Source organism: Apis mellifera, linkage group LG1 (assembly GCF_003254395.2).
Source record: "Apis mellifera strain DH4 linkage group LG1, Amel_HAv3.1, whole genome shotgun sequence".
Lineage (NCBI taxonomy): Eukaryota > Metazoa > Arthropoda > Insecta > Hymenoptera > Apidae > Apis > Apis mellifera.
Genome location: NC_037638.1, coordinates 658,375 through 675,887, shown reverse-complemented (window position 1 = coordinate 675,887; position 17,513 = coordinate 658,375). Strand labels below are relative to the sequence as shown.

The window sequence follows — 17,513 nt, the reverse complement described above, 5'->3', positions numbered from 1 at the left end:
CGATGCAACCGACGGGGAAAAAGCGATCCGGAGCGTTATACTTAACGCGGTTCCGGCTAATTGCTATACGCTTCTTACGCACAAGATTTCTCTTATTGGGCCGATAATAAGCGTTAACACATCGAATCACCTATCGTTGGAAATGGCGCGTTTCTTTTTTTTTTATTACGAACGTGATTAACACTGTTCCGCCTTTCTGACGTTTCCATTGTACGTCACGAGAATAATTTAATTGTAGACTAAGCAGGAAATGAATCTAAAACTTTTCTAATACGTAAAAATCATTGGTCAAAGTGTCATTATCGTTTATTCGATTTATCCATTCCTCCCATTTTCCTCCCCCTCTTCTTTCACGCCCAACGAAATAAGAAAAGTTACGCGCACTCTTTGCCCGGGACTTTGCCCTTTGCAACGATTGGCCCGTTGCATTACGTCATCTCGGCTACCTGCAGTCTTGAAGGGAACGAAAAGAAGAAGAAGAAGAAGGAGAAGAAGGGAAAAGAAAAAGGAGAACGTGCCGCCTCGGGTCCGATGCAAACGAGCGAAGTAGGTCGTCTTCCTAAAGTCTCGTCGTCATCGGAATCCTGGGAGACCCTTCTTTCAAAGGGGTTCTCAATCCGGTTCATCGACATCCTACAACACTTTTCTCCTTTCCTTTCTTCGAAACAATTTTCCGATAATATTCCAACGAAATAAATTTCTCCTTCCTTCTTTTCTTTTCAATCTTAAAAGTACACACTCGAAGTTGTTAAATATATCTATAATTGTATGAATCTCGTACTAATTGAGATGAAAAATTCTCTTTAATCGTTGTTGTTCGAGGATAGCACGGAAGTATTTCTTTCTGGATCCCCGGATATTTTTCGACCACGTCCTTTCCCGATAAGAACGTCTTACGCCTGGAATTAATCTTTAAGGGAAGCGGGTAACCAGACACGGAAGTAGTTCGATGCGAATCATTTTTTCCTAACTGGGACGAATTCGTTCGGATATTCCTCCTAACGAATTAACTTCGAATTAACGCTGCCATTAGTCGCTTCGATTTATCCGTCCCAGTGGCGTCTATCAAACGTTCCATTTGTTCCAATTGATCGAGTGATCGCTCCACTTGCCCCGTTTCTCCGAACCAAACATCGGCCTACCTTTCCACTCGTCTTAAACGATCATATTGAACATTTTTCAACAACTCTCGTCGTTATCAAGAAGGAAGACGAGCGTCTCAAAAAATTGATATATTAAATTCTTTCGAAGGATGGAACGAATCGTTCCATTGAGAACCGTCGGCGTTCCGTCCGAAATAAAAATTGTCCGGTTCGCTAATTACGCGAGATCTAGGTGGTGGACGTGACGCTATCGACGTCACCACGCCTTCTATCTTTCAATCCCCAACCCTCCCCTCTCTTCTCCTCCCCGGGATCGGCTCGTTCCCTCTACGCCTCTCGGATTCCTAAATTCCTGGACTCTCGGTTTACGACGAAAGTCCATCTAGGAGGTTGGTGAGATAGCGTGTCCCATTCGTTATTGGCAGATAAGAAGCGCCTCTCTCGGCGAGAGAGAAAGAGAGAGAGAGCTGTTCCCTCGATAGCCAAGGATAGTAGCCGAAAAACGTAGCTTCGCATACTTTTCGCGTACTTTTAATTCTTGAAGAATCTTCGATTCTTTTTATCAATTTATTTATTTATTTATTTCGTCTTCGAGTTAACGCTCGACGTTGATGTTAGCGGCTCCTTTCCTTAGCGCAAAACGCTTCCTGCTTCGAACGCGGGGGGAAGATTTATTCGTGTCGCGTTCCTCGAAGCTGTTACAAAGTCGGCCGATGTTGGTACCTGTTCACGGTTTAATGGATTCGTTTTGACGGGTTTACGATTCGCTGGGAGGTCGATGTCTCCACTCGAAAATAGACGGTCATTCGGGACATTGTTACTCGTCTTCGCGACGATGATGCGGCAGTGACGAGAGACGAGAAGCGGCGAGGAAAAGAGAGAGAGAGCCTCGAAGCGGGCATGGAGTGGCAGTGAGTGATTTAGAAAGCAGCCGTGTCCGCCAACGCGCGAGAATACGCGCTCGATCCGTCCTCCCACGCATCCACTCGTCTCCACGCAACAGGTCCTGCCGAAACACGGCGACCGTTCCTTTTCCACGCGCGAGGGGAATATCCCTCGTCACGTTCCCTCCCTCGTTAATAATTCTTTCGCCACCACCCACGGTTTCGTTTCGCCTTTGCGAAACGGTAATCGGCCCGATCGTATCTATCGGCGATTACAGACGGTCACGTATCTGATTCCTTATCTGATTTTCATTTCGATCCAACTCGTTCCGGTGTATCTGATATCGGAGAGGATCATCGTGCACAGGTAGCTTCGCCCGGTCGATCAACAATCTTCCAAGCTTCCGTATCTTATCGTCGGTTATACCGTCGCTTATCGCCCCGTACCTCGCCTTATCTCGAGTGTCAAAATGTTATTATTAATCGACCAGCGGATTAAACGTCTTCTTTCCTGTCTTCGAAACGATTCTTTCGAAAAATCGTAGCCAAGAATCGTGGGATTAACAATCTTCCAATCATTCTCGCCCCATTTTCGAGAAGGATACACCTTCGGGAAGGAACGGGGCCCTTCTCTGTCTAATTCGCTCGCTTGGACGAGAAATTTACGAACTTGTCACGAATGCCAGGTACAATTGCTCGCGATGATTAGTCGTAAACAACGCGGAGGGACGAGGGCGGACAGCAAGCCGAGTCGTGGTATTGCCAACCTTCTTTTTCTCCAAACGCTCGTCCGCGTTTATTTCTGCCAATTTAGCGGCGAGCCGAGGCGAGGCAGGAATTCCTCCCTCGAGGATAACGTCGCGTGGGGCCACCATTACATAGCTTGGTGGAACAGCCGTAATATCTCGCGATACCGCCACGGGTACCCATAACGCAATAATGTGTCCACTTTATGCGACGATTATCGCAACGGCGCGGAAAGACGGCGAAACAGGCCAAGATCCCATTAACGGTGGGCGCCTGTGCCGCACCTGTGTCCACGTATCCTATCCCCGCGCTCCGGTTACGAGTGCCGTCTTAGAAACGATCCCTTTGTCGATTCAAGTGGCGCTCCTTCGTCGAGATGAAATCTTTCTTTCTTCTCCTTCTTCTATCGTGATGGATTTTGCATTATTTGTTTCTAATCTTGTCCATTTTTTCTTCCTTTTTAAACGGATTAGGGAATTATTTCTCTTGTTCTCCTTTCCTCTTCTTCTTCTATGTCATTTATCGATTTGTTGGAGGATAATCGTTGGAGGGATTGGAAGCGAGGATAAATTAACGCCGGGTCGTCCGATTAATTAGTCGCGGCATTTAGCTCGGCGATTCGATGGTTCGTCGAGCGTGCGAGCGGGAGGAGGAGAAAAAAAAAGAAATTTTAAAAATACACCGACACTCGATGAATATCGTGGCGTGAAGTAATAACCAAGTTCTGCGACAGCGGTTAAAAATAATAACGAGCCGTCCTCATCGGGATCGATCGATGGTCTCCGTGGAGGAAGGGAAAACGAAAAGTATATCGGCGAGCGATTGAAAAATCCACCCTGAGAACGTATCGTGGACGAATCCGTAGCAAGAAGGTATTTGTTGATAAACGGTAAAAGTAGAAATCACAACGATTGTTCCACTGCTTCCAGAGGAAGAGATCCGCCGAAGGCAAACGAAGGAGAAGGAGCTCGTTCCATTGATTTTTATCGTGGCAAAAATTTCGCGCATCACGGCGTACCGCGGTCAATCGCGTTTTTCCCGTTAACATTGTAACGCCAGATCCCGGAACGTCTCCGCCAGAATTCCGTCCCGCTTCCCTCCCCGCGAGTCGACCGACCGATCCTTGACGAGGAATCGCGAGTATTCGATTCCTCCTGTTCTTGCGCCACCTTTTTCCTCCTTCCTCCCCCCTTGCCTCCTCGTCGTTGCTGGAGTCCTCCGCACCGCGAAAGGAAACCACGCGAGACGCCTTTCATCGAGACCACGTTTCTTCGCGAAAATTCGATTCGGTTCGACGAAGAAAAAAATCGGCAAAATGGCGGAGGAGGGGATCCTGCGTCACCGTTTTCTTTTCCTCGAGGGACGCGTTGGCGTTGGTGGAGACGCTCCGAGTTGGCCGGTTGCTACGTGATTTTCTGACATTCCTTTTCCATTCACCTATCCGATCCAAGCGAAGCGTTTAATCGTTCCGCGTGGCGGAGTCGGGTGCTCGGGTGAGCAACGACCGGAAAAGACGCTCGTGGGCGGAGAACAAGCTTTAATCGGAAATTTTCTTCCCAATCGAGATGCCGCGCGTTCCCTCGCCCCCCCTTCTTTTTTTTTTACCAAGAATCGAATCGATCTTGCCTACCCCAGGCTCGCGCTACTTTTTCCGCGAATTTTTCGCAATTTAACCGGAATTCCGATCCCCGCGTTCTTTAAGGACGTATATAACCCCCGTATAAGGCTAATTGCTATTTTATTCGTCTCGTATTACCGCTATTCTCCTGTATATATACGTACGTGTACACACGTCGCGTAAATTCAACCCCTTATGACCGAATAATGAGCCGGCGTTCGTTGTTCGAAAGCCTTCATCGTCGTGTCGCATCATCATTCGGGTGATACACGCGCATCCTGGCCACAGATTCGAACGGGCACCGGTCCGATTAATCACGTCGTGTCAGCCGCCTATTTCGGCTCGCTCTCCTTCTCTCTCTCTGTAATTCACGCTCGGTCGGTCCACGAAAAACGGGCAAGACGCAGTATATATATATATATACACACGATTCGCGTCCATACAGGGATCACGTTGGAGCAAGAAGGGATCGACGCGTTTAGCGGCAGCGAAAAAATGGTGGATACGCGTTCGTAACGAGGCGCGGTGGCGCGGCCGTAGCATGCTCCCGGCGTGGCACATACAATCGTACGAGGGATTACTTAGCGCGGTAATGACGATCGGTCGGCAGATGGCGGCCGCGATAAAAACTCGCCTTACCGCGGCCCCGTACTCGCCATATAATACCTTCCTCCATCCGTCCTTACCCCTCCTCCGCTCGCTTTCTCCTCGCCCTTCTCGCTCGCTCTTTCGGTGGACCTCTCCAGGCGACCCTTCCTCTTTCATTCATCCATCTCCAATAATTCATCCTGTTTCGATAATTCCACCCGAGGTGGAATAAAATTTCCCTCTCGTTTAACGGTAACGCGGACCAAATCGCGGCCATGATATTTCCTGAAATTCGGCCGACGACTCGAGGGAGGAAATTTATTAGAGAGAGAGAGAAGAAAAAAGGTTGGAGGGATCGAAATCACCGGTTTTCGAGGGCGTTTCTTCTGGCCGATGGTGATCAAAGTGGCGCGTGAAATCGACCAATGGCTTCTCTTTCTTGGGAAGAGCCGATGTCATTGGGAATTTTTTACCGGTTCGCCCGGCGCCAGGGAAGGAATCGTTTCACCGTTTTCGAGTAATCGTCGCCTCGCCATGTTTCGCCGCTACTTTTGATTAAACCGCGCCGGTTCGATCATCTCGCCACGTTTCTCGGTTCTCCGCGCGTATCCATCGCATCGCATTTCCTTCCACTTTTCGTTTCGTAATCGTTTCGTAATCGTTTCGTATCTCGGAGGTGTTGCCTCTTCGCGGTGACGGGATCAAGCTCGAGATGAGTCACCCACGCCACTCGTATTCGACGCGAAACCATTATCTCGATTATTGATTTTGACGTACTTGCGAACTGTTAACATTTCGAGGAACGATATCTGGTGACGTAGTTGGTTGTCTAATATGTTGTCGCTACTCGTTAATAAAAAAAAGAAATATATATTTTTTTCACTTGTAATCGAAGACAAATCTATTTTCGTTTCTGATCGGATTATGATTAATTCAGCTTCGATCGAACGATTATACGCAACACGGTTGGAAATTAAATAAGATCGGAGATGTAATTGATAATTCTACTTCGAGAAATTAATTCCAACGATAGGTTTTTTTTTTGCGGTAGAAAAAAAAATTATAAAGTATCGTATAATTAAAATTTAAAATCAAGCCTCTCCTTCTTCTACTTTTTTTTTCATCCGATCAATCTTATCTAAAAACTTGATTTTCGAGATTTATTTCGCAATTATCGTCAATTTGCCACCGAAAACAATACAACTTGGAAGCATCTCGATTCGATCTCGTCTCGCATCGACGAACTTGTAATTCGAAGGAAAAAGAGGATCCTCCTTCAGAGACGCAATGACGAAAGGACATTTTCCACTCGAGGACACCCGGTGGTTTCCGGCCCGATCGTAGCGAACACCTGGAGTTGGTGGGAGCGCGGTTTAACCTGGAAAAACTGGCGAGAAAATAATGGAGGAAAGATGGAAGATGAGAGGGGAAGAGGACGAGGGGGGATGAACGACTCGGTCCGATCCGATATCTAATAGATGATATCGGTTTCGAAGGAACTTTGAAAATCCGCGGCTAGATCTTTCTTCCTCGGTCGGATCTATATAATTTCAAAAGGCTGTTCCAGATGTCGTGGCCGTGATTTATGTAGGACGCGTCGCGCGTTGCTCGACGAGAACCGATACACTCGCGCCTCTCCTCCCTCCTCCCCGATTCTGTCACGGATAATCCTATAAACTGTGGTATATTTCTCCTCCGGTTTACGGCCTCCCCTCCGACACTTTGTTGCGCTTTTAAAACGCATCGACAAATATTTATCGTGCCATTCAACCACTTTTTTCCCTGTCTTTCTTCTTCTTTCTCTCTCCTTTTCTATCCTCCTCTTTTTTCTTCTTTTTTCCCCCTCTTCCATGTTCGAGGCTGTGCAAATCGTCGACGTCGCGATAGGTATTTGTAGAAAAAAAAATATCACTCCATTTTTGTCAAGTATCACTCGGTTTCTGTCAAGAATCGTCGAGACACATTGGCTTACGAATAGCACGAAGAATCTATCATAGATTGTTATTCTCCTTTATATCTTTTTTCCAATAAATTTCGGCTCCATTTCTCCTGGAAGAGATGGCTTTCCCTATCGATTTGTCATTCGATAAATCGAATTGAACGCATTTTTATTCTTTCGTTTTAATCCGAAGAAGTCATCGATAACTTTTACTTACGGGCAATTCGGTTCATGTGTATCTTTGAACATTCAATGTGATCAACACTCGAGAAGGAATGATACAAAATGCATGGTTAGGAAGGGAGAGGATAGATATCATCTGATCGATAATAATCTCGATAAATTTGCAACAATTTAAATTCGAAGCTAATTAAACGGAAGAAACGAAATTTCCCTATACGAATAACTAGACATCGCAACTAGAATCGCGATAATGGCTGAACAGGTTGCGGTTCTCCTTGCAAATTTAATAATCGGCGAAGAGGAGGAAAAAAGATTGGTCAAACGAACGCTCTCGCTTCTTTTTTTTCGGAAATGGCGCATGTCATAGAATTGACCCATGCAGGGATTAGAGATTTATTGGAGTGGCGCGTGGTTGGATCGCCAATTTCGTGGCGCCACGAGTAAAACGTTATAGGTTACGTGGTAATTGCTATCCGTGACAATGTTGTCCTTCCATTCGTGTGCGGTGTATCATTGACGATTTATCGGATTGTCTGTGGGAGCGTTCCTCCTCATGTCAAAAGTCACGTAGAAATATCGGTTCTTCCACAAATCGTTTTTTTCATTCTCTTCTTTTTTTTTTTTTTTTTTTCCTTTTTCCTGTTCGAGACGCTTTAACATAATGCGCTGTCGCGAGCGGAAATTTCCGATTTAAAATATGTAAAAATTATTAATTCAGCGTTAAGAATTTTCAAGGATTTTTTTAATTCAACAATTTCTTGTCGAGTTATGTACCAATTTGTATTACCATAATCTTTAAACGAGTACACGTGATAAATGATCACGCGCTTTATCGTTTTGCAGAATAGTATCTCTTCTTTGTTGAACGGAGGAATCGAGGCACGTGTGAAAATGTACGAATCAAGAAGAATTGATTTCGAATTTGATTCGAAAGGACAGGATTCACAATTCGACTCGAGATCAAATTTAACTTTCGATCGAATCGAAAGTTTCAAAAGTTCGTCGAACGCTATTCCGATCCAATCCTTTTTTTTTTTTTTTTTTTAGCTTCGAAAGAAACGCTATCGGCGAGTCGATATCGAAGAACATCGAGGAAAAAAAAAACGATGATTCGACGTTCCTCCATGGAGGACTCGCGGCGGATCGCGAAGGAATGCGATAATATTATTGCGGAAATGCGTGCGTGTGCCCCCGTTGTTTTGGCGATATACTCACGCATCCGATTGCGTTAGAACCAGAAATTCTTGACAAGTTTCGCGTAACGAGCAGCCAACGTAATAATAATCACGATCGAGTGATTATGGAAGAAAGGAAAGAAAAAAAAGGAAAAATCGAGATCTATAAAATTCCACCAACCGATCTTTGCTTATTTTTCCCGCCTCTGCTCCTAGGAAAACACGCCTATCTTTTCCCCACGCGCGACAATTTCTCTCTCTCTCTCTCTCTATTTCACGTACTCTATCTAATAAATATGGATTTAATCAACCCGATCGCCAATGGTCGCTAATCAACATGCTCACGACAAGCGTGGATATCGCCGTGGTTATATTTAGTTTCTATTCACGCTCCCTCGTTTTCTGGAAGGGATCGTGGAGAAAGGGCCGTGCGTTAATTAATCGGTCGCCCGTTCCCGGCCGCCTCTAATTGGAAATCTCCATTTTCCAACGTCCCGACTCGAGCCGTGATCCAAGCGGATCGTTCGAAGCGCGTCGAATCACGCGTGCCGTTTCCTCCTGTTTATTTTTCCGCGGCCTTGCCTTACAAATGCACGCACGCACGCGAAACACGGAAGCGGGCAAGGTCGAAGTAACGAAACGAGGTAAGAAAAAAAGAAGAAGAAGAAAAAAGGAAAACGATAAAGAAAGATATTTCCATTTCGATTAAACGACACGTTCCTCCTTCTCCTTCACGAGCCTCTCTTCCTCCTCCGTCCGACGATGGAATTCTCGAAAGGAAAAACAATGGAAAGAGAGGATAACGAAACGAACACGATGTGAAAATTATTTAATATAGCGACGAGTGGAATCGAAAGGGTTGTTCTCCTTCGTTCAATCGTTCGAAACAGATGTAACGTTGTCCACGTCGTCTCTCTGTTACACCCATCCCTTCCTCCTTCTCCTTCACGAGCCTCTCCTCCGACGATGGAATTCTCGAAAGGAAAAACAATGGAAAGAGAGAATAACGAAACGAACACGGCGTGAAAATTAATATAGTCGAATTGAAAGGGTTGTTCTCCTTCGTTCAATCGTTCGAAACAGGTGTAACGTTGCCCACGTCGTCTTTCTGTTACACCTATCCCCTTCTCCTTCTCCTTCACGAGCCTCTCCTCCGACGATGGAATTCTCGAAAGGAAAAACAATGGAAAGAGAGAATAACGAAACGAACACGGCGTGAAAATTAATATAGTCGAATCGAAAGGGTTGTTCTCCTTCGTTCAATCGTTCGAAACAGGTGTAACGTTGCCTACGTCGTCTCCCTGTTACACCCATCCCCCTCCCTATCTCCCTCATCATCGCGCAGCGTTTTCTCCATTTTCGTCGCGCACGCCTTTCTCTTTCTCCATTACTCGTTCTTGCGATTACCCGCGCCAGATGCCAGTGAATCGTCCCCGACGACGGACCGGTAGTAGTAGGTTTGCCTAATCGTGGCCGGGATCGTGGACGTGGAAAGTTTTCACCGGCGCGATGCTAAATAACGCGTAATGGGCTTGTAAAACGCGACGAGCCGCTCACGATGGATATTAAATGAGCGCGATTAGACGAGAAGCCGCTGTTCAACACGGGCAATTAAGCTTGGAGGGAACTGGACTCGGGACGATTTCTAGGGGGGAGGGGAGGATTTTTTTCGGGGGAGAGGAGGAAACGTTGGAGGGAGAAGAAGTTGGAATGGATAAAATCGTGAAACGGGGATGTTAATAATAATCACGATTTGATGTGACGACGGATAAAGAAATCCGATCGCAAAACTATTTATCCTCGGGGACAAACATTTACGTAACCCGCGGCGTGACATTTTCACATTTGTAACCTCATGCTAATCAAACGGCTACCTGTTACTCCGTCATTAAACGAAATTTCACGCGTGACTGTTTACGAAGGCGAGGAGCGTAAACCGCTCCTTTCCTTTGAATCGATCTCTCGTATCCCATTGACCGATCGGCGAACAAATTAGCATAAATTACCATCCGTCTCACCATCTCTCGCACATTCCCTCCATCTTGCGCGCATGCGTATCCGACGGACGCTCCCCAATTTTCACGAATCATCTCGAGAGAACAGATAAATCTGCTCTCTAATTCGTCTCTGCGAATCGTCGCACTGCGATCATTTTCCCGATCGTTGCTCCCTCGTTAACCATCGATTAATTTTTCCCTCCACTATAAACATCCAAATATTTAAGGCTTAATTTTGATCGTCGAAGGAAAATTCGATGGAGAAATAATATAGTCAAAGATGACTGTTTTTTCTTGTTCGTTGCTCTTAACCATCGAATAATTCTTCCCTCCTTTAAAAATCTAAATGTTTAAGGTTTAATTTAATTTTGATCGTCGAAAATTCGATCGAGAAATGATATAGTCGAAGATGGCTGTTTTTTCCCGTTCGTTGCTCTTAACCATCAATTGATTCATCCCTTCCCTACAAACATCCAAATGTTTAAGGCTTAATTTTGATCGTCGAAGGAAAATTCGATCGAGAAACGATATAGTCAAAGATGGCTGTTTTTTCTCGTTCGTGGCTCTTAACCATCGCTTGATTCTTCCCTTCCCTACAAACATCCAAATGTTTAAGACTTAATTTTGATCGTCGAAGGAAAATTCGATCGAGAAATGATATAGTCGAAGATGGCTGTTTTTCTAACTACTCGAAGTCTCTGCTATTAGTTATTCGTAGCTGTTACGATTATTTCCGATTATCGAAGTAATTTTACACGTAACTTGGATTATTAAATAATTTTCTCCCACGAGAGAGAGAGAGAGAGAGAGAGAGAGAGGGAGGGCTGTGCGTGCTCGACCGCGAACTGGACTACCGATACCGGTGGATTGCTTTACGCGATGGCGTGCAAACTGCTCCACCGAGGGAAACAGGGAAACGAGGGTAAGAGGCGGAGGGAAATTTGCATACGCGGCGGATCGCCGCATATGAGGGGAATGTTTACGATATCCGCATAATGAGAGCGTGGGTGTTTCTATTAAGGCGCGCAACCGTGGCCAGCCGTTGCCCTATCCGAGCCACGGATCTCTCCCTCGCCTTTTTCTCTTCCTTTCTTTCTCTCCCTGCTTTTAAACCCCTTTTTTCCAACCTTTTCTCCAAAAATCGCACGGCCAATTTTAAACAACGTTTCAATCGCGTTCCAATCGGCCCGAACAAAGAGAATTATTCAAAGTCGACCGAGAACGAAAGCGTGTTTCCATCGCGTTCCGTTCAATCCGTGCGTGTGCGTGTCGAGGAAAAATCTATCAACGCGCGTTCTACGGTTTGCTCGAGGTTGAACGGAGAACCGGCGCTCTTCCGTCTCGCTACGTTTCACTTTTCCCTCCCTCGTTTCTCTCCTTCCCACGGCTGTTATTATTCTAATTTACGAGCAACGATTTCTGCCTTGCGCGACCGATCGCGGATAAGTTATTAGCCTAATGTTTCACTCGAGATCAACTTAAATCGGTCATTTATCGGTAAGAAGCGGGGAAATTAACAACAACAACAACGTGGTTCGTGTAAAAGGGAAAGGGAGAGAGACGGGATAATAAATGACCGTTGTTCGACCGTATATATACGAGTAACCAAACAATTAGCCGCGTTACTTTTCTTCCTACTTTATTACCGCGATTTTTTTTAAACCGCCGCCACTTTCCCGCGTTTCTCGACTCGCTCGCTTTTCCGCGCCAGAAGAGAGAAAAGGTCGAGCACTCGATGTTCCAGGAAATCAATTCCTCTTCGGGCGAGGAAGAAGGCGGACGGACGAAACTCGGCGGACGGACTGGAGAAATCGCCCACGCCTCTCGCCTCGTCTCGAATTAACCCGCAATTACGCCATATTACGTTCCTCTCGCCAGATTCTTTCCACGGTACGGGTCGGTATGCGCGTATGTCGTATCGCTCGAGGAAAGACGCTATTTTTAACCTTAGGATATCCTTTAATCGGTGGAATTGCATTGCACGAAAACTATGCGAAACGTTACCCTCCCATTTCCTCCTCCGCCACTTTTCAATCCTGCCTCTTACGTAAGAAAGTAACAAGCGCCGTTTCTTCGCGCCTTTTTTCTGCCAGATTTCAATATCCATCGAGTATATATAAAGAAACTTTTCTCTGCAGTTTTATTTACTGGACGATGAGTTTATCCTTCACGCCAGTGGATCTTGTCTTTTTCTCGAATTTTCTTCCTATGATATCCTATGACGAAGAAGGAGCGAGTCGTTACGCAGGGCTGCAGTCCTGCTGCACTGCGGTGCCATGACTCTTCCAATGCGGCTCCGAGACACCTTTGCGCAACGAGTTCTCGCGTACGTCGCATTCTGCCGACTCCTCTCTAGAACGAAAAAACGATCGTTTCTTTCTTCGAGTCCACCCTTCGAGCCGACAATTTTGAACTCGCCGCTTTTTCCTTCAAAGTTGATAAATTTCTTCGATTGCACACCTCGACCATACACTTATTTTCTCCTCTCCAAATTCTATTCTTCTCGAATAGAGATGAATTCGTTGGAAAAGAAGAAAAGGCAAGAAGAATTTCTTCCTTTTCTCTTACGATACGTCGATTTCCGCGGTGCGAATCTTTCGAAAGATTCGAGAATTTGCATTTGCCGGGTTGGAAAGACGGCGTTGGAGGCGTTCCACCGTTCCAGTTATTACCTCAGGGCCGGGCTTTATCTGGCGATCCGCGGAGAGGATTTTACGAGCGTGGTCGCATTATCAAACGTCGTTGCACCGAGTAAAACGGTTCGAGCAAACGACGAGCTGCTTGTTACGCGGTCAATGTTATTAGTTCGCGGAATGCCACCGGCCACTAGCGTGACGCAAAGAATCGGGAGCAAATAGCGAGGAAGGAGCAAATGTTAAACGAGCCAGCTATTTGTTTCCCACTAACGAGCCATCGCTTCTCTCCCCTCCCCTCCCTCTTCCCTTCCCCGCGACCAATCGTCTCTAAACCGAACCGATCAATCTTTTTTTCCTCTCCTTCTCTTTTCGAATTAAAGTTACGCTTTAACCAGGGAAGAAGAGTAAAGTGATTGGCGCGCACGCAATCCACCCGCGACTCTCTCAAACGTCTCTCCTCCTTCCTTGTGCATCTCATACGTGCAGGTGGCCATCAACGTCTTTTCGATATCTCTCCAGCTGCCATCGCCTTTTTAGAAGACTCCTTTTTAGAAGTCTCCGCTCGGATCCGCACTAATGATCCGCGTTTCACGGCTGTTTATTCGAGAAAAGGTGTAGCTTTGAAAGATTGTCGGCGGAAAAATTTGGCAAACGATTCGTTATTACGATCCAAGCGACCTTCCTCGTTCAACAGACAGAGAGGAGAGCTGGATAAATAATTAGGTGGCGATTTAAATAAGAGCGCGGTCTTATATACACGGCTATTTCGCTAGGGAATTGAATATTCGCGGGGGAAATTATTTCGTTTAATCTCGTTCCTTTTCATTCTTTTTTTTTTGGAATTATCTTATCTCGATCGCTCTTATGTTGGAGTAATAAACTACAAAGACAGAGAGAGAGAAACTTGAACAAGCTGTAAAAGAGCATCGTAAAATGCGTAAATGAACGGTAGAATGAGTTGTAAGTACTTTTCTTTTTCGATATTTCTTAAAATCGTTGCTCTCCTCTTAAACTCGAAATTATACTTTTTCATCATGTTCGGGGATTTAACCTATGCTAATTAAACATAGCAGATCCAAGGATATCCGTTATTAAACGCCGTATCGAATCGCGTCTTCTCTTCTTTACTTCGCAATTTCCCTGCAAGGGAAGATCGACGGAGGGAGGGGGGAGGGGAAAGAAAGAGGAGAGAAGTTGCGTCGTTGAAGCGGGACAGCGGAGAATTGACGTCTTATTAAGAGACGGATAAGATCGTAGCGGTAGCGCGGGCGAGGCAAAGGCGAAGGGCATCGGCCGTTATCATCGTCCCGACGCTGGCCCCGGTGATTCAGCGGATTCCTACTCCCTCCCTTTTACCACCGCCGGCCAATCGATTACACGCCAATCGGGGCGATGGATCGCGCTAACTAAATCGTAACGTAAACTCGTGTACTCGTTGCTCCAATATCCGACCCGGCTCTTAAACGAATTGTTTTGCAACGTTTCTGATCCGACCGAACCAATGCATCTTTAAACATGCGTCGATCCTCGAAAACGAAGCAGCTCGAGTCGCATCACTCGAAAACAAAATTCTTCTTCCATTCTCTCCTTCGACCTTTCTCTTTCTCGCTGCAATTAATATAATCCTTTCCTACGTTAAAATCGTAAACGGTCGTCGAGTCGTCAGTCGTCCGAGCGGCCGACAGGTTTTCGCGGAAAGGAAGAATATACAAGAATATACCTTCTATGCAATACAAGGCCTTGCTATCGCTCGAAAAAGGACACCGATCTACGAGCCTCTGAAATCCTTCCAATCCGCGTGAGTTAAGTATACGATGGTCTGACTTTAGGATTATTTATCGCCCTCGAAAGCGCTCGTCCTCTGCAGATTTCGATCGAGTCGTTCGACTTCGATATAAGAATTTCAGTGTAAACGCGATACACGTTAAATAACGAATATTTACGGACAAAGTCGGGCGAACGACGCGATCCTGGCCGCTCGTGGCCGATGCGCAGGAAGGTAGGAGAGCGGAGAGGTTTTACGCTGTTCGCGGAGAGGAGGATAGGTTCGTATAGCTCCTTAAATCAACCCTAGTTGGCCTGTCAACCGAGTTGGCGCGCGCGCGCATTCCCTTTCGCGGCGCACAAATTACCACGCGTTTAATTACCGTCCGATATACGAAGCAGGCTCATTAATCACCACGCCGATAACCCGTAATTTTCCAGCAACGATAAAATCTATCGCGCGACACCGGCTCTCGCGACTTTCCTCTCTCTCTCTCTCGTTCGAGGAGAAAGGAGAAAAGGAAGCAGGAGGACGGAGGAGGTGTGCAGAGCGATCCTGTCGCCGCTTCCATATAGATTTTTTTTCTCCCTTCCGCGCTCTTTCTCGCGCCAGTTCTCTTCGTGCGGCGGAAAATAGAGCGGCGCAACTCCCCTTCTCGCGACTCACGGAGGGCGAACAGCTGAAGCCGGCCGGCCGATCGATAGCCTGGAAAACGAAGCTGGGAAGGCGAGATTGAGGGCCACCGTCTTCCTCTTGCTTCTCGATCTAGAGAGACGTTCTTTCTTCCACGGATTTTTAACGCGTCCCTGTCTTTCGGCGGAGAAAACGAAAAAAGACAAAGCGTTCGTTGGTTCGCCCCCGTTTCCAACTCTGCGAGCCCGTGCTCTGCGCGTAGATGGCAACGATCGGCTTCTCTTCGGTAGCCCGTCTGGTTTTTTGGTAGCAGTTTGCCGGAGTAGCACCGGCCACCGAGCTGCCGAGCCTGCCCGCCTGCCCTAAGGCCGCTCTTTCCCTCCGAACGAGGAACGCTCTGGATCGACGATCGACCGCTAGCGATGGCTTCGAACCGCTCTCGTTCCATTCTCAAACGATGAGCGATGAAATAGGGTGCTTCTTATTCTGTTTTATTTTTCTTGAAATCGATTTATATGCAATGTATGGTTCCTTAAGCGGATTCGACGAGGGTAATTAAGAACGTCCTCGTGCAGATATTGCTTTTTCTCTTTTTCTTTTATGTTATTTTTATACGATATTTTCAATACACCATGTATTATACATCATCTATTATCACGGAAAAAGGGAAATTTTGTCGAAGTAAGTTTCGTGTAAAAGGATTCGCGAGATGTTCGTAGCCATCGCGCGAACGGGGGAGCACCCGGTATATGGGCAGCAGGAGAGAAAGATCAAGCGCTCCACCCACGCCCATGTCTCAACCTGTTCTGTTTCTCCCGTGGAGCCGCGGTTACAGGTGCCTCCCCGAGGGCATTCCTGCTGGAATTCTTCACCGATCATCTTCTCCCCCTGCCTCTCCTGCGAATTCTCGTCGCGCGCAGTTGCGTCAAGGTTTTGTCCTTATCCTTCGAGCTTACTTCTTGCCTCGAAAACCTTCGTACTCCAGAAAAACGGGACGATTTCTCCTCTCCCTCTCTCTCTCTCTCTTCGTAATTAGATCGCATGGTAATTTCTCCCTTCCTCGTTGGAGATCGAGGACGAGCGTTCTCGAATTTCGGGAAATTCTTCTCCGTTTCGCGCATGCATCTTCTCGAAGGAATCTTCGCCAGCGGAATAATCGTCGAGGGCTCCTTTTTCTTCTCCTCCTCCTCCTCCTCCAGTTCTTCGCGTGCTGCGACGGAGACGGGCAAAAGGAACGCGCAAAAGAGACTGGGGGGAAGAAGAAGAAGAGGAAGAGAAATAGAAAGAAATAGAAGCCGAAGGGGGGATGGCAGCCACGCACGCCCACACCTCCTCCTCGTCGGGGACCTGTTCTCGGCTTTTACGTTCTGACATCTTTTCACTCCGTTTACGAGTCCCCTTTACGTTTTACGACCGATCATCGGGGGCCCTTTCTCTCGGCGAGATTCTACCGACCGGTATACGCCGGGCGAAGGGAAAAGGGAGGGAAACGAGAAGACGATCGCTGCGGTGGAAAGGGGGACGCCAAAAACAACACCGCCGCTATCTACGAATCTTTCCATCTCACGCGTGTATGCGTGATCCCCTCGATGGACGCCGTTCGATCGATTTCGGGGGTGGAGATTGGCGTCGATTTTTCAAATTCACCCGCCGAATGTTACTCTCTCGTTCTCCGATCGAGAAAGTGTCCACCGAAAGTTGCACGATTCGGCGGGGAATTTGGCCGAGAAGGGGCGCGGAGGCGTTGAAAATTGAAGGCCATTCGGGTTGGACGCGTGTCGCAAGCGCGTGGTATCGCTGCGTAATCGAGCGGGGCACTGGCGCAAGTTTGCCAGGCATTCGGGGCCAGGCCGCGCCAGGAAAGGATTCGAGAGGAGCACGGGAGTTGGAATCGATCGGAGACAGCGGCAAACTGAGCGGTGTACGCGTTGGAATGTACGCGACGGAGGCTCGGATCGAGGTGGAAAGTGTACTCGCCGGGACATCTGTGTCGCCGCGGCCTCGCCTTCCGAGAACGCGAATTTCTATTCCCGCTCGAGCTGGAAAATCGCTTTTCGGGTCGGTAAATAGGAGGGCGGCGCCGATGGTCAAAGGACACGAGAAAGCGCGATCGAAGAGTCCAAACGAGTCCCTGCTTCCCTCTTAATTCCGTCATTGTTAATTTGAAACGATTCTTCGTTTCGTTCCTCGATAAATCGAGTAAAATTATTACGAGTAAACGAGTCGCTGCTTCTTTCCTCCGTTT

General features: G+C 47.0%; 1 protein-coding gene across 4 annotated transcripts in view; it reads left to right on the top strand.

Moving 5' to 3' along the window:
* LOC100577692 (transcription factor btd) overlaps nucleotides 1-17,513 on the top strand; it is a 52,473-nt gene that overhangs the window by 26,522 nt on the left and 8,438 nt on the right. Inside the window, exon 2 of one of the 4 annotated variants that reach the window (XR_003304966.1) lies at nucleotides 6,375-6,386. The exons of the other annotated variants lie outside the window; for them this stretch is intronic. The gene's annotated coding sequence lies outside the window, so the exon portion shown is untranslated. Of the gene's footprint in view, nucleotides 1-6,374; nucleotides 6,387-17,513 lie in introns of those variants that run through there. 4 annotated transcript variants of the gene reach the window in all.